The sequence below is a fragment of the Arachis ipaensis genome, chromosome B9, assembly GCF_059453495.1.
Source record: "Arachis ipaensis isolate K30076 ecotype BB chromosome B9, ASM5945349v1, whole genome shotgun sequence".
NCBI classification, from domain to species: domain Eukaryota; kingdom Viridiplantae; phylum Streptophyta; class Magnoliopsida; order Fabales; family Fabaceae; genus Arachis; species Arachis ipaensis.
Genome location: NC_142444.1, coordinates 119,279,438 through 119,302,439, shown reverse-complemented (window position 1 = coordinate 119,302,439; position 23,002 = coordinate 119,279,438). Strand labels below are relative to the sequence as shown.

Here is a 23,002-nt window from a genome sequence, read left to right as displayed (position 1 = left end):
CCAATAATAAGGCACACGTTAGTAGTTTCCCGGCAACGGCGCCATTTTGATGAGAGAACTTTTGCGTGGTCTAGAAATTTGCGGATAAATCCTCGTTGCAAGTATAGTCTCTAAACCAACAAAAGTCCTTTCATACAAACGTTTTGGTTGTCACAAGTAACAAACCCTTAAAAATTGTTAACCGAGTATTCAAACCTCGGGTCGTCTTCTCAAGGAACTGCAAGGAAGTATGTTCTTATTATTGGCTATAAAGGTTGTAATCGGGGTTTAGAAGGTAATAAGCTAGTGATTTAAATGACAAGTAAAGTAAATGGCAATTAAAATAAATAAAACTGTAAAGCAAACTTCTGGCAAGGTAAGAGAAATTGGAAGTCCAACTTAGTTATCTCTCTCAACAATAATGAAAGTTAAATCTAAATTCCACTTAGTTAACCTTTACTAAAGTGAAGGAAAGTCAAGGGACTAATTAGTTTGACCTTCGAATCCTATTTATTTCCTAAGAAAAAGTTGGGATTATTGAAGTTCAGTTCAATTAGCAAGATAGGGATTATCAGTTATGTTGAGTTTGATAATGTTGAGTTACTGATTTCTTAACCAAGACCAAAAAGGGAAAAAGTAAAATTGCTGGAACAAAAATGTCCTTAGATGGAAAGCAATGGTAACACGAATTAAAGAGAAAGCAATCAATAACTGAAATACCTCAAATAATCATTAATTCAAATCATAACATGGAAAGGGTTCATAAGTCAAGTTGGCAACATTTATAGGTACGATTAAAGCATTAAAGTAAAAGTAGCATAGAAACATAAATTCAAGTAAATACTAAACCTGGATCGAGAGTCACTCTTACAAGCTAAGAGAAGTCCTAAATCCTAATCCTAATCCTAAAAGAGAGAGGAGAGAATCTCCCTCTCAAACTAAATCTAAATCATAGAAAGTGAAAATTGGCGAGCTCACCCTGAATGGATGCATTCCCCCACTTTATAGCCTCCAATCTGTACTTTCTAGGCCGAAAAATGGGTCAGAAATAGCCCAAAAATTGCCCCCTGCGTATTCTGGTACGTTCAGGTCGCGGACAAGTGACGCGGAGGCGTCGTCCACGCGGCCGCGCGGATTGAAGTTCGCAGATGCGACGCGTCCGCGTGGGTCACACGTTCGCATCGCCTAGCGTCAGGGCAACTATGGGATATTATATATCAAATCGAAGCCCCAGACGTTAGCTTTCCAACGCAACTGAAAACGTGTCATTTGGACCTCTGTAGCTAAAGTTATAGCCGTTTGAGTATGATGAGGTCAAGCTGGACAGCTTAGCAATTTCTCCAACTTCTTGTATTCTTTCCACTTTTGCATGCTTCCTTTCCATCCTCTGAGCCATTCCTGCCCTGTAATCTCTGAAATCACTTAACACACATATCAAGGCGTCTAATGGTGATAAGAGAGGATTAATATTAGCAATATAAAGGCCAAAGAAGCATGTTTTCAATCAAAGCACATAATTAGGAAGGCAAATGTAAAACCATGCAAATAGTATGAATAAGTGGGTAAAGAGTAGATAAAAACCACTCAAATGAGCACAAGATAAACCATGAAATAGAGGTTTATCAAGGATTCTTCCAACCAACTCAGTTTTCTACAGGATGCATTTCATGGGTTGATTGTTCCGTATTCTGATGGTGTGGGCTTGAAAATATGGTCGAAGCCGCAGGGAGGTAAGTATGAGGGCTGGGATGCGAAATTGTTACTCTGAGGTTGTAAAATTTGTTGTTCGTTCTCTCCCTGGCAATGGCACCAATAACTAGTGCACAATACCATGGTCCAAACATAACTTCACAACTTCGCACAACTAACTAGCAAGTGCACTGGGTCGTCCAAGTAATAAAACCTTACGTGAGTAAGGGTCGATCCCACGGAGATTGTTGGTATGAAGCAAGCTATGGTCACCTTGTAAATCTCAGTCAGACGGATATCAAATGGTTATAGTATTTTCGAATAATAATAATAAATAAACAAAAAATAAAGATAGAAATACTTATGTAATTCATTGGTGAGAATTTCAGATAAGTGTATAGAGATGCTTTCGTTCCTCTGAACCTCTACTTTCCTGCTGTCTTCATCCAATCCTTCCTACTCCTTTCTATGGCAAGCTTTCTGTAAGGGCATCACCGTTGTCAATGGCTACATCCCATCCTCTCTGTGAAAATGGTCCAAATGCTCTGTCACGGCATGGCTTATCATTTGGAGGTTCTCGATCATACTGGAATAGGATTTACTATCCTTTTGCGTCTGTCACTACGCCCAGCACTCGCGAGTTTGAAGTTTGTCACAGCCATCCCTTCCCAGATCCTACTCGGAATACCACAGACAAGGTTTAGACTTTCCAGATCTCAGGAATGGCCATCCATGGGTTCTAACTTATACCACGAAGATACTAATAACTCGGACTCGGTCCCCTGTATTAGATATCTAGATATACTCATTCTAGCTTGGTTGCATGTAGAACGGAAGTGTTTCTCAAGCATGCGTTCATAAGTGAGAATGATGATGAGCGTCACATAATCATCACATTCATCATGTTCTTGGGTGCGAATGGATATCTTAGAAGCGAAATAAGTTGAATTGAATAGAAAATAGTAGTACTTTGCATTAAATCATGAGGAACAGCAGAGCTCCACACCTTAATCTATGGACTGCAGAAACTCTACCATTTGAAAATACATAAGTGATAATGGTTCAGGCATGGCCGAATGGCCAGCCCCCATGAAAGTCTAAGATAGCACAAAACTGATCAAAGGTCCCCCTTATACAATAGTAAAAAGTCCTATTTATACTAAACTAGTTACTAGGGTTTACAGAAGTAAGTAATTGATGCATAAATCCACTTCCGGGGCCCACTTGGTGTGTGCTTGGGCTGAGCTTGAAGTTTACACGTGGAGAGGTCATTCTTGGAGTTGAACGCCAGTTTGTAACGTGTTTCTGGCGTTCAACTCTGGTTTGTGACGTGTTTCTGTCGTTTAACTCCAGACTGCATCGTAGAACTGGCGTTCAACGCCCTTTTGCGTCATCTAAACTCGGCCAAATTATGGACTATTATATATTTCTAGAAAGCCCTGGATGTCTACTTTCCAACGCAATTGGAAACGCGCCATTTTAAGTTTTGTAGCTCCAGAAAATCTACTTTGAGTGCAGGGAGGTCAGAATCCAACAGCATCAGCAGTCCTTCTTCTACCTCTGAATCTGATTTTTGCTCAAGTCCCTCAATTTCAGATAGAAAATACCTGAAATCACAGAAAAACACACAAACTCATAGTAAAGTCTAGAAATGTGAATTTAACATAAAAACTAATAAAAATATCCCTAAAAGTAATTAGATCCTACTAAAAACATACTAAAAACAATGCCAAAAAGCGTATAAATTATCCGCTCATCACAACACCAAACTTAAATTGTTGCTTGTCCCCAAGCAACTGAAAATCAAATAGGATAAAAAGAAGAGAATATACTATAAATTCCAAACTATCAATGAAACATAGCTCCAATCAGATTAGCGGGACTTGTAGCTTTTTGCCTCTTGAATAGTTTTGGCATCCCACTTTATCCATTGAAGTTCAGAATGATTGGCATCTATAGGAACTCAGAGTTCAGATAGTGTTATTGATTCTCCTAGTTCAGTATGTTGATTCTTGAACACAGCTACTTTATGAGTCTTGGCCGTGGCCCTAAGCACTTTGTTTTCCAGTATTACCACCGGATACATAAATGCCACAGACACATAACTGGGTGAACCTTTTCAGATTGTGACTCAGCTTTGCTAAAGTCCCCAATTAGAGGTGTCCAGGGTTCTTAAGCACACTCTGTTTTTGCTTTGGACATTGACTTTAACCGCTCAGTCTCAAGTTTTCACTTGACACCTTCACGCCACAAGCACATGGTTAGGGACAGCTTGGTTTAGCCGCTTAGGCCAGGATTTTATTCCTTTAGGCCCTACTATCCACTGATGCTCAAAGCCTTGGGATCCTTTTTATTTACCCTTACGTTTTGGTTTTAAGGGTTATTGGCTTTTTACTCTTGCCTTTTGGTTTTAAGAGCTTTTGGCTTTTTCAGCTTTTTTTTTGTTTTTCTTTCTATTTTTTTCGCCATTTTTTTTCTGCAAGCTTTGTATTCACTGCTTTTTCTTGCTTCAAGAATCATTTTTATGATTTTTCAGATTATCAAATAACATGTCTCTTTGTAATCATTCTTTCAAGAGCCAACATATTTAACATTCTTAAACAACAACTTCAAAAGACATATGCACTGTTCAAGCATTCATTCAGAAAACAAAAAGTATTGTCACCACATCAATATAATTAAACTAAGTTCAAGGATAAATTCGAAACTCATGTACTTCTTGTTCTTTTGAATTAAAACATTTTTATTTAAGAGAGGTGATGGATTCATAGGACATTCATAACTTTAAGACAAAGTTACTAAATACTAATGATCATGTAATAAGACACTAACATAGATAAGCACTTAACATAAAGAAAACGAAAAACAGAAAATTTGAGAACAAGGAATGAGTCCACCTTAGTGATGGTGGCGTTTTCTTCTTGAGGAACCAATGATGTCCTTGAGCTCTTCTATGTCTCTTCCTTGTCTTTGTTGCTCCTCCCTCATAGCTCTTTGATCTTCTCTAATTTCATGAAGGATGATGGAGTGCTCTTGATGTTCCACCCTTAGTTGTCCCATCTTAGAACTTAGTTCTCCTAGGGAGGTGTTGATTTGCTCCCAATAGTTCTGTGGAGGAAAGTGCATCCCTTGAGGTATCTCAGGGATCTCTTGATTTGCAGTCAAATGTTCTACCACTGAGCTATAGACCCTTGAGATCAATCTCTCCATCTCCTATGACTTGGAGGTGGAAGCTTTTGTCTTCTCTTTTCTCTTTCTAGAGGTTTCTCTGGCCTTAGGTGCCATTAATGGTTATGGAAAAACAAAAAAGCTATGCTTTTACCACACAAAACTTAGAATATTGCTCGCCCTCGAGCAAAAGAAGAAAGAATAGTAGAAGAAGAAGAAGATATGAAGGTGAGTTGATGGTTTGCATTTGAGTGGGTGGGTATAGGTGGGTTGTATGATGGTTTTAGGGGAGTAATGGATGTGAGTGGTGAAGGGTTCTTGGGAAAGGGTGATATAGAATTATGAGGAGGTAAGGTGAGTGGAGGTATGTGGGGATCCTGTGGGGTCCACAGATCCTGAGGTGTCAAGGATTTGCATCCCTGCACCAATTAGGCATGTAAAACACCTTTGCATGCAATTCTGGCGTTTAAACGCCGAACTGATGCTTGTTCTGGGCGTTCAACGCCCAGATGTAGCATGTTTCTGGCGTTGAACGCCAGTTCTATGCTTGTTTCTGGCGTTCAGAGCCAGCTTTCCTCAGTGTGCATTTCTGGCGTCTGAACACTAGGATGCTGCTTGTTTTGGGCGTTCAACACCAGATCCATGCTCTGTTCTGGCGTTGAACGCCAGCTAGATGCTCCTTACTGGCATTTAAACGCCAGTAAGTCCTTCCTCCAGGGTGTGATTTTTCTTCTGCTGTTTTTTATTCTGTTTTTAATTTTTGTATTTATTTTGTGACTCCACATGATCATGAACCTAATAAAACATGAAAGAACAATGAAAATAAAAATAAAATTAGATAAATAAAAATTGGGTTGCCTCCCAACAAGCGCTTCTTTAATGTCAATAGCTTGACAGTGGGCTCTCATGGAGCCACACAGGTGATCAGGTCAATTTTGTAGACTCCCAACACCAAACTTAGAGTTTGGATATGGGAGTTCAACACCAAACTTAGAGTTTGGCTGAGGCCTCCCAACACCAAACTTAGAGTTTGACTGAGGGGCTTTAGTTGACTCTGTACTGAGAGAAGCTTACTGTGCCTCTTTTCCATGTTTACAGAAGGATGTCCTTGAGTTTAAACACAAGGGAGTCCTCATTCAATTGAAGGACTAATTCACCTCTGTCTACATCAATCACAGCTCTTGCTATGGCTAGGAAGGGTCTCCCAAGAATGATGGATTCATCCTCATCCTTCCCAGTATCCAGGATTATGAAATCAGTAGGGATGTAAAGGCCTTCAACCTTTACTAACACGTCCTCTACTTGTCCATAAGCCTCTTTTCTTGAGTTGTCTGCCATCTCTAATGAGATTTTAGCAGCTTGCACCTCAAAGATTCCCAGTTTCTCCATTACAGAGAGTGGCATGATGTTTATTCCTGACCCAAGGTCACATAGAGCCTTCTCAAAGGTTATGGTGCCTATGGTACAAGGTATTAGGAACTTTCCAGGATCTTGTTTCTTCTGAGGTAATCTCAGTTGATCCAATGTATTTAGTTCATTGGTGAATAGGGGAGGTTCATCTCCCCAAGTCTCACTACCAAATAAATTAGCATTCAGCTTCATGATTGCACCAAGGAACTTGGCAACTTGCTCTTCAGTAACATCCTCATTCTCTTCTGAAGAGGAATACTCATCAGAGCTCATGAAGGACGTAAGGAGGTTTAATGGAATCTCTATGGTCTCTAGATGAGCCTCAGATTCCTTTGGTTCCTCAGAGGGAAACTCCTTATTGATCACTGGACGTCCCAGGAGGTCTTCCCCCTGGGGATTCACGTCCTCCCCTTCTCTTGTGGGTTCGGCCATGATGGTCAATTCAATGGCCTTACACTCTCCTTTTGGATTTTCTTCTGTATTGCTTGGGAGAGCACTAGGAGGGGTATCAGTGATCTTCTTACTCAGCTGGCCCACTTGTGCTTCCAAATTTCTAATGGAGGACCTTGTTTCATTCATGAAACTCACAGTGGCCTTAGATAGATCAGAGACTAAGTTTGCTAAATTAGAGGTACTTTGTTCAGAGTTCTCTGTCTGTTGCTGAGTGGATGATGGAAAAGGCTTGCTATTGCTAAACCTATTACTTCCACCATTATTAAAGCCTTGTTGAGGCTTTTGTTGATCCTTCCATGAGAGATTTGGGTGATTTCTCCATGAGGGGTTATAGGTGTTTCCATAGGGTTCACCCATGTAATTCACCTCTGCTATTGCAGGGTTCTCAGGATCATAAGCTTCTTTTTCAGAAGATGCCTCGTGAGTACTGTTGGATGCAACTTGCATTCCATTCAGACTCTGAGAAATCATATTGACTTGCTGAGTCAATATTTTATTTTGAGCCAATATGGCATTTAGAGTATCAATTTCAAGAACTCCCTTCTTCTGAGGCATCCCATTACTCACAGGATTCCTCTCAGAAGTGTATATGAACTGGTTATTAGTAACCATGTCAATGAGTTCTTGAGCTTCTACAGGCATTTTCTTAAGGTGAATGGATCCACCTGCAGAAGTATCCAATGACATCTTAGCTAATTCAGACAGACCATCATAGAATATATCTAGGATGGTCCATTCTGAAAGCATGTCAGAAGGACACTTTTTGGTCAGTTCCTTGTATCTCTCCCAAGCTTCATAGAGAGATTCACCTTCTTTTTGTCTGAAGGTTTGAACATCCAATTTAAGCTTACTCAGCTTTTGAGGAGGAAAGAACTTGGCTAAGAAAGCCTTGACCAGCTTATCCCAAGAGTTCAAGCTATCTTTAGGTTGAGAATCTAACCATATTCTAGCTCTGTCTCTCACAGCAAAAGGGAAAAGCATGAGCCTGTAGACTTCAGGATCTACTCCATTAGTCTTAACAGTATTACAGATCTGCAAGAATTCAGTTAAGAACTGAAAGGGATCTTCAGATGGAAGTCTATGAAACTTGCAGTTTTGTTGCATCAGAGAAACTAATTGAGGTTTAAGCTCAAAATTGTTTGCTCCAATGGTAGGAATGGAGATGCTTCTTCCATGTAAATTGGAATTAGGTGCAGTAAAGTCACCAAGCATCCTCCTTGCATTATTATTATTTTCGGCTGCCATCTCCTCTTCTTGTTCGAAAATTCCTGTAAGGTTGTCTCTGGATTGTTGTATTTTAGCTTCTCTTAGTTTCCTCTTCAGAGTCCTTTCAGGTTTAGGGTATGCTTCAACAAGAATGTTCTTGTCCTTGCTCCTGCTCATATGAAAGAGAGGGAAACAGAAAAATAATAATAGGGATCTTTTTTACCACAGTATAGAGGTTCCCTTGTTGTGAGTAGAAGAAAAGAAGAGTATAAGAGAAAAGAAAGGAGAATCCAAACAGAAGTGTGAGGAGAGTAGAGATATGAGATGAAGAGAAGTGTTAGTAGATGAATAAATAAATAGAAGAAGATGAGAGGTGAGAGGATTTTCGAAAATTAAAAATTAAAATTTAAAGTTAAATTTCAAAAATAGTTTTTGAAAAAGGTTAGTAATTTTCGAAAATTAGGAATGAAATAAAATTAAAATTAAAAATTAAAAACAATTAATTAATTAAAAAGAATTTTTGAAAAAGAGGGAGGTATTTTCGAAAATTAGAGAGGGAAGAGTAGTTAGGTGGTTTTGAAAAAGATAAGAAACAAACAAAAAGTCAATTAGTTAGTTGAAAAAGATTTGAAAATCAATTTTGAAAAGATAAGAAGATAAGAAGTTAGAAAAGATATTTTAAAATCAAACATTTTTGAAAAAGATATGTTTTAAAAAGATATGATAGAAAGATATTATTAAAATTAGTTTTGAAAAAGATTTGAATTTTAAAATCAAAATTAATGACTTGACTCACAAGTAATCACAAGATATGATAAGTCACCAAAAAAAAAATCACAAGATATGATTCTAGAACTTAAAGTTTGAATCTTTCTTAACAAGTAACAAACTTGAAATTTTTGAATCAAAACATTAATTGTTGATGATATTTTCGAAAATATGATGTAAAATTAAGAAAAAGAATTTTAAAAAAATATTTTTAAAATTTTTGAAAATAAATAAGAAAAATGAAAAAGATATGATTTTTGAAAGAGATTTTGAAAAAGATAAGATTTTTAAATTGAAAATTTGATTTGACTCATAAGAAACAACTAAATTTTGAAAAATTTTGAAAAAGTCAACTCAAATTTTCGAAAATTTATGAGTGAAAAAGGGAAAGATATTTTTTTTGAATTTTGAATTTTTAATGATGAAAGAGAAAAACATGAAAATGATGCAATGCATGAAAATTTTGGATCTAAACATGTGATGCATGCAAGAACACCATGAATGTCAAGATGAACACCAAGAACACTTTGAATGTCAAGATGAACATCAAGAACTTATTTTTGAAAAATTTTCAAGAAAAGAAAACATGCAAGACACCAAACTTAGAAATTTTTCATGTATAGACACTATGAACGCAAGAATGCATATGAAAAACAAGAAGAGACACAAAACAAGAAAATATGAAGATCAAACAAGAAGACTGGCCAAGAACAACTTGAAGATCGTGAAGAACACTATGAATGCATGAATTTTCGAAAAATGCAAAGAATTTTTAGAAAAAATGCAATTGACACCAAACTTGAAATTGACTCAAGACTCAAACAAGAAACACAAAATATTTTTGATTTTTATGATTTTATGATTTTTTTTTGGATTTTTCAAAAATTAATGTGAAAAAGAAAATAAAAATTCCAAAATCTTTAAGAAGAATTCCAGGAATCTTTTGATATTAGCCCAAAGCTCCAATCAAAGGGTTGGACATGGCTTAATAGCCAGTTAGCTTTAGGATGGAATTACATGCATTGTGGTAATTAGTTGAAGACCAATCCCAAAGTAGTTTGAATATGGCTTTACAGCCAGATAGGATTCAACATATTACCATGAAACTCTAGAATTCATTCTTGAAAGTTTTGAAGCCATAGAATAATTTAAAATATTTTTTTCGAATATTAATTGGGAAAAATGAAAAAGAAGAAAATATTTTTGAAAATTTTTGAAAAATTTTTGAGAATAAAATAAGAAGAAAATTACCCAATCTGAGCAACACGATGAACCGTCAGTTGTCCAAACTCGAACAATCCCCGGCAACGGCGCCAAAAACTTGGTATGCGAAATTGTTACTCTGAGGTTGTAAAATTTGTTGTTCGTTCTCTCCCTGGCAATGGCGCCAATAACTGGTGCACAATACCATGGTCCAAACATAACTTCACAACTTCGCACAACTAACCAGCAAGTGCACTGGGTCGTCCAAGTAATAAAACCTTACGTGAGTAAGGGTCGATCCCACGAAGATTGTTGGTATGAAGCAAGCTATGGTCACCTTGTAAATCTCAGTCAGGCGGATATCAAATGGTTATAGTATTTTCGAATAATAATAATAATAAATAAACAGAAAATAAAGATAGAAATACTTATGTAATTTATTGGTGAGAATTTCAGATAAGTGTATAGAGATGCTTTCGTTCCTCTGAACCTCTGCTTTCCTGCTGTCTTCATCAATCCTGCCTACTCCTTTCCATGGCAAGCTTTCGGTAAGGGCATCACCGTTGTCAATGGCTACATCCCATCCTCTCTGTGAAAATGGTCCAAATGCTCTGTCACGGCATGGCTAATCATCTGGAGGTTCTCTATCATACTGGAATAGGATTTACTATCCTTTTGCGTCTGTCACTACGCCCAGCACTCGCGAGTTTGAAGTTCGTCACAGCCATCCCTTCCCAGATCCTACTCAGAATACCACAGACAAGGTTTAGACTTTCCGGATCTCAGGAATGGCCATCCATGGGTTCTAACTAATACCACGAAGATACTAATAACTCGGACTCGGTCCCCTGTATTAGATATCTAAGAGATACTCATTCTAGCTTGGTTGCATGTAGAACGGAAGTGTTTGTCAGGCACGCATTTATAAGTGAGAATGATGATGAGCGTCACATAATCATCACATTCATCATGTTCTTGGGTGCGAATAGATATCTTAGAAGCGGAATAAGTTGAATTGAATAGAAAATAGTAGTACTTTGCATTAAATCATGAGGAACAGCAGAGCTCCACACCTTAATCTATGGAGTGCAGAAACTCTACCGTTTGAAAATACATAAGTGATAATGGTCCAGGCATGGCCGAATGGCCAGCCCCCATGAAAGTCTAAGATAGCATAAAACTGATCAAAGGTCCCCCTTATACAATAGTAAAAAGTCTTATTTATACTAAACTAGTTACTAGGGTTTACAGAAGTAAGTAATTGATGCATAAATCCACTTCCGGGGCCCACTTGGTGTGTGCTTGGGCTGAGCTTGAAGTTTACACGTGGAGAGGTCATTCTTGGAGTTGAACGCCAGTTTGTAACGTGTTTCTGGCGTTCAACTCTGGTTTGTGACGTGTTTCTGTCGTTTAACTCCAGACTGCATCGTAGAACTGGCGTTCAACGCCCTTTTGCGTCATCTAAACTCGGCCAAATTATGGACTATTATATATTTCTAGAAAGCCCTGGATGTCTACTTTCCAACGCAATTGGAAACGCGCCATTTTGAGTTTTGTAGCTCCAGAAAATCTACTTTGAGTGCAGGGAGGTCAGAATCCAACAGCATCAGCAGTCCTTCTTCTACCTCTGAATTTGATTTTTGCTCAAGTCCCTCAATTTCAGCCAGAAAATACCTGAAATCACAGAAAAACACACAAACTCATAGTAAAGTCCAGAAATGTGAATTTAACATAAAAACTAATAAAAACATCCCTAAAAGTAACTAGATCCTAATAAAAACATACTAAAAACAATGCCAAAAAGCGTATAAATTATCCGCTCATCAAGGGCGTAAGCGAACTTTTCTATCTTTTAGTAGTTTAGTTCGGCCCCTTGTAAAGCCTTGATAATGAAGTAGATGAGTTGTTGTCCGTTGTCGTCTTCTCTGACTAGCGCTGATGCTATCGCCCGACTTCCAACGGTGAGGTATAGTATCAGCTCTTCTCCTTGTCGAGGTCGTGTTAGGATGGGTGGTTGCCCCAAGAATGTTTTAAAGTCTTGGAAGACTTGTTCGCATTTTGGGGTCCATTCAATCTTTTTTCCTTTCCTTAGTATTGCATAGAAAGGGAGAGATCTTAGTGCTGACCCGGCTAGAAACCTGGACAGAGCCGCGAGTCTTCCATTTAGGTATTGTACCTCTTTTATGCAGGTCGGGCTTTTCATGCTGAGTATGACTTGACATTTATCTGGGTTCGCCTCAATACCTCTCTGGATAAGCATGAACCCTAGGAATTTGCCAGCTTTATCGCAAAGGTATATTTTGTGGGGTTTAGCCTCATCCCATGCTTTCTTATGGTACCGAATACTTCGGTAAGGTCGGGCAGCAATGTTTCCTCTCTTTGGGTTTTTACTAGCATGTCGTCCACATAGAATTCTATTAGTTTTCCGATGTGGTTGGCAAATACTTTGTTCATTAACCTCTGGTATGTAGCCCCTGCATTCTTGAGTCCGAACAGCATTACTACGTAGTAGTAGTTTGCTTTCGGGGTTAGGAACGAGGTTTTCTCTTAGTCAGGTTGATGCATTGGGATCTGGTTGTACCCTGAGTAGGCATCCATGAAGGAAAGGTACTTGTATCCCGACGACGCGTTGACCAGGGTATTGATGTTCGAAAAGGGATAGGGGTCTTTTAGGCAGGCTTTATTGAAGTCGGTGTAATCCACGCACATCCGCCACTTTCCATTTGGATTTTTCACCAATACGATGTTGGCTAGCCATAATGGGTACTTAACCTCCCTTATGAACCCTGCCTCTAGCAAGGCTTGTACCTGTTCTTCTACGACTTGTGATCTCTCTGGGCCGAGCTTTCTACACTTTTGTTGTATTGGTCGAGATCCAGGTAAACCGCCAGTTTGTGGCACATTAAGCCGGGATCTATGCCGGGCATATCCGCAGCCTTTCATACGAAGAGATCAGAATTTTCCCTTAAGAGCTTTATTAGCAGCTCCTTCAGGTCTTCTTTTAGGTTTGTACCTATACTTGTTATTTTATCTTGCGTGTCTCTGATTTGGACCGCTTCGGTCTCGCCTTCTGGCTGAGGGCGCAGTTCTTCGCGAGCCCGAGCTCCTCCAAGTTCGATGGCATTGGCCTCTTTTCCTTGGGGATCGCCCTTTAGGTTTAGGCTTTCGTTATAGCATCGTCGCGCGAGCTTCTGGTCTCCTTTAGTGGTGGCTATTCCTTCTTTGGTAGGGAATTTCATACACAAGTGTGGTGTGGAGACTACTTCAGTGAGCTGGTTCACGGCTGTCTGGCCTATGAGGACGTTGTATGCGGAGTTCATGTCGACTACGATGTAGTCTATGCTTAGCGTTCTGGACCAGACTCGCTTCCCGAAGGTGGTGTGCATTGGGATGTATCCGAGGGGTTGGATTGGAGCGTCCCCTAGCCCGAATAGGCTGTTGGGATATGCTCTGAGCTTCTTTTCTTGTAGTCTGAGCTTGTCGAAGGCAAATTTGAATAGGATGTCGGCTGAGCTTCCCTGGTCAACCAGTGTTCGGTGGAGGTTAGCATTGGCTAGTATGATGGTAATGACTACGGGGTCATCATGCCCAGGGATGATGCCAGCGGCGTCTTCTTTGGTGAAGGATATGGTGGGGAGGTCGGGCGACCTATCCCCTTCTCTGACGTAGTATATCTCTTTAAGGTGTCTCTTGCGGGACGATTTGGAGATCCTGCCTCCTACCAATCCTCCGTTGATCATATGAACGTGTCTTTTCGGAGTGTGAGGGGGGCGCTCAGCTCGTCCACCCTCTTCATCCCTCCTTTTTTTTGGCTCGTCCGTCCGTTCTGTGGGCTAGGAATCGTTCTAGTCTTCCTTCTCGGGCTAGTTTTTCTATGACGTTTTTTAAGTCGTAGCATTTTGTTAGTGGGGTGTCCGTAGATTTTGTGGTATTTGCAGTATTTACAGTATTCAGTCCGACTTCCTCCCCTTTTGTGCTTAATTGGGCAGGGTGGTGGGATCTTCTCTGTGTTGCATATTTCCCTGTGGAGATCCACTAAGGATACCCGAAGAGGGGTGTAGTTGTGGTATTTCCTGGGCTTCTCTGTGGATTGGTCCTCCTTCTTTCTCGGCTCTTTGTCTTTGTCCCGAGAGGGGTAGGTGAACCCAGTTTTTGAGCTCTCCCCTAGCCGGGAGTTTTCCTCCATGTTGATGTATTTCTCCGCTCGTTCTTGTACTTTGTTCAGAGATGTGGGGTATTTCTTAGATATGGAGTGGCTGAAGGAATCTTCTCGTAGGCCGTTGATAAGTCCCATGATAGCTGCTTCTGTAGGGAGATTCTGTATGTCGAGGCATGCTTTATTGAATCTTTCCATATAATTTCGGAGGCTTTCCCGATCTCCCTGTTTGATCCCTAGCAGGCTTGGAGTATGTTTGGTTTTATCTTTTTGTATGGTTTTGTCTTTATTGAATCTTTCCATATAATGTCGAACCATTTTATGGCTGTTTTGGTGAGAGTGGTTGGGAAGGCCTAACAACGAGTTGCGTCCCGTGAGATACATCCGACTCCTAAAGTTGGTGAGATGATGTTTTGTGCTCAATTTAAGTGATTTATTCAACCCTTCACCCACTTATTCATGTGAGATTGCATGGTTTTACTTTCCCTTCCTTATTATGTGATATATGTGAAAAACATGTTTCCTATGCTTTAAAAATAATTATTTTAAATTACCTTTTATTACCATTCGATGCCGTGATTTGCGTGTTGAGTATTTTCAGATCTCCTAAAGCAGGAATGATTTAAAGGATGGAAAGAAAACATACAAAAATGGAAGGAAATCACAAAATGGAGTTTTTGAAGAAACTGGCAGCGACGCGAACGAATGGACGACGCGGCCGCATGCCTAGCGTGAAAAGGCAGTGATGCGAACACGTGACTGACATGGACGCGCGCCTTGAGCAGAACACAGATGACGCGTACGCGTGACCGAAGCGAACGCGTGATAAGGGAAACTCCCAGATGACGCGACCGCGTGACCCACGCGGACGCGTGACAGACGCCACGCACCAGAAACTGCAGAAAACGCTCCCAACAATTTCTGAAACCCTTTTTGGCCCAGATCCAAGTACAGAAAGCACAGATTAGAGGTTATAAAGTGGGGGAATGCATCCATTCAGAAAAAGGCTTCAATTATTCACTTTTCACAATTTAGATGTAGTTTTTAGAGAGAGAGGTTCTCTCCTCTCTCTTAGGATTTAGGATTTAGGATTAGGATTCCTCTTAAAGGATTTAGGACTTTTATTATTTCAACTTACAATTTCTGCTCAATTACCAGGTTCAATGTTCCTTTTATTTACTTTCCCAATTTAATTTATGAACTTTTCCATGTTACATTTGATATCTTTATTAGTGCAACTTGAGGTATTTCAGAATTATGATTGCTTCCCTTTATTTATATAAATAATTTAGATTTTTCCTTTTTGGCTTTAATTGATCAATTGGAGATTCTTGAGTTATCAAACTCATCGTGATTGATAATTGTTATTTTTGCTAATTGAATTGGATTCCAATAACTCTAGTCCTTTCTTAGGAATTGGCTAGGACCTGAGGATCAAACTAATTAGTCCACTTTACTTTCTTTTGCTTTAGTGAAGGTTAACTAAGTGGGATTAAACTCAATTTTCATCACCATCGATAAGGATAACTAGGATAGGACTTCCGAATTTTCATACCTTGCCAAAAGTTTATTTTACAGTTATTTATTTATTTTACTTGTCGTTTCAATTACTTGTTCCTTACTTTCAAAACCCCCAATTTACAAAACTCATAACCAATAATAAGAACACCTCCCTGCAGTTCCTTGAGAAGACGACCCAAGGTTTAAATACTTCGATTATCAATTTTAAAGGGGTTTGTTACTTGTGACAACTAAAACGTTTGTGCGAAAGGATTTTCTGTTGGTTTAGAAGCTATATGTACAACGCGATCACATTTTTATATTTCTTTACCGATAGAAAAACTGTTCGTCAACCGTCTTGTTTCTCTTCGCAGATCCCGCTCGGCTTCTCGTTGTCGTTCGACCTCTTGTTCGAGATGTTTAAGGCGGTATTGCTGCTCACGGATGGCATCTAGGATTTGGGTATTCTGTGCTTGTTTTTCTTTCTTGGAGGGATTTGCTTCCTTTGGGGACGGTGGTGCGGCATCCGTGTTTTTTGTTGGTGTACTGATGAGCGGATAATTTATACGCTTTTGGCACTGTTTTTAGTATGTTTTCAATGTAATTTAGTTAGTTTTTATTATATTTCTATTATTTTTTAAAAAAATCACAATTCTAGACTTTACTATGAGTTTGTGTATTTTTCTATAATTTCAGGTATTTTCTGGCTGAAATTGAGGGAGCTGAGCAAAAATCTGATTCAGGCTGAAAAAGAACTGCTGATGTTGTTGGATTCTGACCTCCCTGCACTCGAAATGAATTTTTTGGAGCTACAAGAGTCCAAATGGCGCGCTCTCAATTGCGTTGGAAATTAGACATCCAGGGCTTTCAAGAAATATATAATAGTCCATACTTTGCTCAAGGATAGACGATGTAAACTGGCGTTCAACGCCAGTTCCATGTTGTAGTCTGGCGTCAAACGCCAGAAACAGGTTACAAATTGGAGTTGAACACCAGAAACAGGTTACAACCTGGCGTTCAACTCCAGAAACAGTCTAGGCACGTGAGAAGCTTAAGTCTCAGCCCCAGCACACACCAAGTGGGCCCCAGAAGTGGATTTCTGCACCATCTATCATAGTTTGTTCATTTTCTGTAAACCTAGGTTACTAGTTTAGTATATAAACAACTTTTAGAGGTCTATTTCATACCTCAGGACATTTTAGATCTGAATTTTATACTCTTTGATGGCATGAGTCTCTGAACTCCATTGTTGGGGGTGAGGAACTCTGCTGTGTTTCGATGAATTAATGCAACTATTTCTGTTTTCTATTCAAACACGCTTGTTTCTATCTAAGATGTTTATTCGCACTTCAATATGATGGATGTGATGATCCGTGACACTCATCGTCATCCTCAACCTATGAACGCGTGCCTGACAACCACCTCCGTTTTACCTTCGATTGAATGAATATCTCTTGGATTTCTTAATCAGAATCTTCGTGGTATAAGCTAGAATCCATTGGCAGAATTCTTGAGAATTCGAAAAGTCTAAACCTTGTCTGTGGTATTCCGAGTAGGATTCAGGGATTGAATGACTGTGACGAGCTTCAAACTCACAACGGCTGGGCGTAGTGACAGACGCAAAAGGATCAATGGATCCTATTCCAGCATGAGTGGGAACCGACAGATAATTAGCCGTGCGGTGACACCGCACTTGGGCCCTTTTAACTGAGAGGACGGATTGTAGCCATTGACAACGGTGATCCACCAACACATAGCTTGCCATAGGAGGAACCTTGCGTGCATGAAGAAGAAGACAGGGAGAAAGCAGAGATTCAGAAGACAAAGCATCTCCAAAACTCCAACATATTCTCCATTACTGCAGAACAAGTATTTCAATTCATGCTCTTTTACTTTTTCCAATTCAAACTGATAAATATAATTGAACTCCTGACTAAGATTTACAAGATAACCATAGATTGCTTCAAACCAACAATCTCCGTGGGATTCGACCCTTACTCACTTAAGGTATTACTTGGACGACCCAGTGCACTTGCTGGTTAGTGGTACGAGTTGTGAAAAGTGTGATTCACAATTTGTGCACCAAGTTTTTGGCACCGTTGCCGGGGATTGTTCGAGTTTGGACAACTGACGGTTTATTTTGTTGCTTAGATTAGGAAAAAATTTTCTTTTTGATTTAGAGTCTTCTATTATTGTTTTTGCTTGAAATTTTTTTTAAATCCCTATTTTCTCTTTTTAAATTTTTTTGAAATTTTTTTTAACTAATAATTGAGTTTTTCTGTTTGAGTTTAGTGTCATGTTTTAAGTTTGGTGTCAACTGCATATTTTTATTTCCCTTTAAATTTTCGAATTGCATGTTCTTTGTTCTTTCTTAATCTTCAAGTTGTTCTTGTTTATTTTCCTTGTTTGATCTTTAGTTTTTCTTGTTTTGTGATTTTTCTTGTTTTTCTTGTGCATTTTCAAATTATTAGCATCTAAAAAAAAAGATTTATTTATACCTTGTTAAAACACTTTAAATTTATAGCTCAATTGGCTAGAGCGTGGTGCTTATGTTCTTGGTAATTGGCTATCCTCTTTTTAAAAACTTTTTCAAAAATAATTTTTCTTTGAATAAATCTTGTGCCAAACTTTAAGCTTGGCGTTTTCTTGTTGAATTTTCTTTAGTTTTCGAAAGTTTTATTTTGATCTTAAAATTTTTAAGTTTGGTGTTCCTTGGTGTTTCCCTCCAAAATTTTCGAAAATAAGGAGCATTAGATCTAAAAATTTTAAGTTTTGTGTATTTTTATTGTTTTTCTCTTTCCTCATTGAATTCAAAAATATTTTTTCCTTTATTTTAATTGATTTTTCGAACTTTCCTTTTAAAAATTCAGATTTTATTTTAAAAATTTTTTATTTTATCTTATCTTAGTTTTAAAATTTCAAAATTCCAATCTTTTTCAAAAAAATCATATCTTTTTCAAAATCTTATCTTATCTTATTTCAAATTTCAAATTTCAACTTCCAAAATTCAAATTTCAAATTTCAAATTTCAATTTTTAAATCTTTTCAAAATTTAAATCTTTTTTCAAATCCTTATCTTAATATTGTTGACTTTTTCGAAAATTCAAAATTCAATTTTCAAATTTCAAATTTCAAATTTCAAATTTCAAATTTTAAAATTAATTTTCAAATTTAAAATTTAAATTTCAACACTTTTTAATTTAAATTCCTTATCTTCTCTTACCTAGCTTATCTTATCTTTTCTAATCTCAAATCTTAAAATCAAATCTTTTTCATATCTTTTCTTTTTTTTTATTTTATTTTCTTACAAGTATCTTTAACTTTAAGACATATCTTTTTCAAAACTTCCTAACCAATTTCTCTCTCTTCATTTTTTTTTGAAAATCCTCACCCACATTTTTTTTAAATCTTTTTAATTAATTTATTTTTCAATTTTCTTTTATTTCTTTTTCTTCTAATTTTCGAAAATATAGTAAATTTTTCAGTTATTTTATTTTATTTTATTTTATTTTAATTTCGGTTTTCAAAAAAAAAAATATTTGCAATCCGCATCATCTCCCTTTCTCCATCATGGACCTAAGTGGAAATGAACAGTCCAGAAGGACTCTGGGGTCATATGCTAATCCCACTACTGCTTCATATGGGAGCATTATCTGTATAACCTCCATTGGAGTCAGTAGCTTTGAGTTGAATCCTCAGCTCATTATCATGGTGCAGCAAAGTTGCCAGTATTCCGGTCTTCCACAGGAAGAACCTACAGAGTTTCTGGCACAATTTTTACAGATTGCTGATACAGTACATGATAAGGAAGTAGATCAGGATGTCTACAGATTATTACTGTTTCCATTTGCTGTAAAAGACCAAGCTAAGAGGTGGTTAAATAACCAACCTAAGGCTAGCATAAGGACATGGAAACAACTGTCAGAAAAATTCCTGAATTAATACTTCCCTCCAAAACGGATGACACAGCTAAGGCTAGACATCCAAGGCTTTAAACAAGGAGATAATGAATCTCTTTATGATGCCTGAGAGAGATACAGAGAGATGCTAAGAAAATGCCCCTCTGAAATATTTTCAGAATGGGTGCAGTTAGACATCTTCTATTATGGGCTTACAGAGAGAGCTCAAATTTCTCTAGATCACTCAGCTAGTGGATCTATACACATGAGAAAGACAATTGAAAAGGCTCAAGAGCTTATTGATACAGTTGCCAGAAACCAGCATCTGTACCTAAATAGTGAATCTTCCATGAAAGAAGAGGCTAAAACAGTAACTGTTGAACTCAGTCCTGCAGAACAAATTACTGAATTCAATCAGCAATTAGACTTTCTAACAAAACAGCTGGCCGAATTCAAGGAGATACTACAAGACACAAGAATGGCTAATATAAATATGGAGGTACAGTTGAAGCAAACAGAACAACAGTTATCAAAATAAATAACAGAAGAGTGCCAAGCAGTTCAATTAAGAAGTGAAAAATCATTAAATACCTCACTTTAAGGCAGCAGGAAGCCAAGAAAAGAACAAACTGCTATCCAAAATTCCTCTGAGGACAGTAAGAGCCCAGAGAGGAATAACTCTGGCGTTCAAACGCCAGAAACAGGCAAGGATTTGGCGTCAAACGCCCAATGGAAGCTCAGTTCTGGCATTCAAACGCCAGGAACAAGTAAGGAGTTGGCATCCAACGCCACTCCAGCTTCTAACCCTGGCATTCAAATGCCAGTGAGGGATCAGACACTCACAAGTGCTGATAACAACCCCTCTAAAAAGGCTTCTCCAACCACCTCTGTAGGAAATAAACCTGCAGCAACAAAGGTTGAGGAATATAAAGCCAAGATACCTTATCCTCAAAAACTCCGCCAAGAGGAGCAGGATAAGCAATTTGCTCGCTTTGTATATTATCTCAGGACTCTTGAAATAAAGATTCCATTTGCAGAGGCACTTGAGCAAATACCTTCTTATGCCAAGTTCATGAAGGAGATCTTGAGTCATAAGAAGGATTGGAGAGAAACTGAATGAGTTCTCCTCACTGAAGAATGCAGTGCAGTCATTCTGAAAAGCTTTCCAGAAAAGCTTAAAGATCCCAGGAGCTTTCTGATACCATGCATATTAGAGGGTAATTGCACCAAGACAGCTTTATGTGATCTTGGGGCAAGCATCAACTTAATACCTGCATCCACTATCAGAAAACTTGGTTTAACTGAAGAAGTTAAACCAACCCGGATATGTCTCCAACTTGCTGATGGCTCCATTAAATACCCATCAGGCGTGATTGAAGACATGATTGTCAGGGTTGGGCCATTCGCCTTTCCTACTGACTTTGTAGTGCTGGAAATGGAAGAGCACAAAAGTGCTACTCTCATTCTAGGAAGACCTTTCCTAGTAACTGGACAAACTCTCATTGATGTCCAAAAGGGGGAAGTAACCCTGAGAGTCAATGAGGATGACTTTAAGTTGAATTCTGTCAAAGCCATGCAGCATCCAGACACACCAAAAGACTGCATGAAAGTTGATCTCATTGACTCTTTGGTAGAGGAGGTCAACATGGCTGAGAATCTCGAATCAGAGCTAGAAGACATCTTTAAAGATGTTCAGCCTGATTTGGAGGGTTCAGAGGAATTGAAAGAGCCTCTGAGACTTCCTCAGGAAGAGGAGAAACCTCCTAAACCCGAGCTCAAGCCATTACCACCATCCTTGAAATATGCATTTCTGGGAGAAGGTGACACTTTTCCAGTGATCATAAGCTCTGTTTTAAACCCACTGGAAGAGGAAGCACTAATTCAAGTGCTAAGGACACACAAGACAGCTCTTGGGTGGTCCATAAGTGACCTTAAGGGCATAAGCCCAGCTAGATGCATGCACAAAATCCTATTGGAGGATGATGCTAAACCAGTGGTTCAACCACAGAGGCGGCTAAATCCAGCCATGAAGGAAGTGGTGCAGAAAGAGGTCACCAAATTACTGGAGACGGGGATTATTTATCCTATTTCTGATAGCCCCTGGGTGAGCCCTGTTCAAGTTGTTCCCAAGAAGGGAGGCATGACAGTGGTTCATAATGAAAAAAATGAACTGGTTCCTACAAGAACAGTTACAGGGTGGCGCATGTGTATTGACTACAGAAGGCTCAATACAACCACCAGAAAGGATCATTTTTCTTTACCATTCATAGACCAAATGCTAGAGAGACTAGCAGGTCATGAATATTACTGCTTTTTGGATGGCTATTCAGGTTACAACCAAATTGTAGTAGATCCTCAGGACCAAGAGAAAATAGCATCCACATGTCCCTCTGGAGTGTTTGCCTACAGAAGGATTCCTTTTGGTCTGTGCAATGCACCTGCAACCTTTCAGAGGTGCATGCTCTCTATCTTCTCTGATATGGTAGAGAAATTTCTGAAAGTCTTCATGGATGACTTTTCAGTATTTGGAGACTCATTCAGCTCCTGCTTTGACCATTTAGCACTTGTTCTGAAAAGATGCCAAGAGACCAACCTAGTTTTAAACTGGGAAAAATGTCACTTTTATGGTGACTGAAGGAATTGTCCTTGGGCATAAAATTTCAAACAAGGGAATAGAGGTGGATCAAGCTAAAGTGGAAGTAATTAAAAAATTACCACCACCTGCTAATGTTAAGGCAATCAGAAGCTTTCTAGGGCATGCAGGATTCTACAGGAGGTTTATAAAGGATTTTTCAAAATTTGCAAAACTCCTGAGCAATCTGCTAGCTGCTGACACGCCATTTGTATTTGACACAGAGTGTCTGCAGGCGTTTGAGACTCTGAAAGCTAAGCTGGTCACAGCACTAGTTATTTCTGCACTAGACTGGACTTTACCATTTGAACTAATGTGTGATGCCAGTGACCACGCCATTGGTGCAGTACTGGGGCAGAGGCATGACAAGCTTCTGCATGTCATTTATTATGCTAGCCGTATTTTAAATGATGCCCAGAAAAATTACACAACCACAGAAAAGGAATTACTTGCAGTGGTTTATGCCATTGACAAGTTTAGATCATACTTAGTAGGATCAAAAGTGATTGTGTACACTGACCATGTTGCTCTTAAATATCTACTCACAAAACAGGATTCAAAACCCAGGCTCATAAGATGGGTGTTGCTTCTGCAAGAGTTTGATATAGAAATAAGAGACAGAAAAGGGATAGAGAACCAAATGGCTGATCATCTGTCCCGGATAGAACCAGTAGAAGGGGAGTTTTCCCCCTCTATTGAGATCTCTGAGACCTTTCCGGATGAGCATTTGTTCGCCATTCAGGAAACACCATGGTTTATAGACATTGCAAACTATAAAGCTGCAAGGTTCATACCCAAGGAGTACAGCAGGCAACAAAAGAAAAAATTAATTACTGATGCAAAGTACTACTTGTGGGATGAACCCTATCTCTTTAAGAGATGTGCAGACGGAATAATCTATAGGTGTGTGCCTAGAGAAGAAGCACAGAGGATCTTATG

The 23,002-nt window shown here is 38.7% G+C and overlaps 1 non-coding gene across 1 annotated transcript; it reads left to right on the top strand.

Moving 5' to 3' along the window:
- The first annotated feature begins 7,440 nt into the window (after positions 1-7,440).
- LOC148546102 (small nucleolar RNA R71) lies at positions 7,441-7,548 on the top strand. Its single transcript, XR_015900968.1, has one exon. It is a non-coding gene; the product is annotated as a small nucleolar RNA R71 (small nucleolar RNA).
- The last annotated feature ends 15,454 nt before the right edge of the window (positions 7,549-23,002 follow it).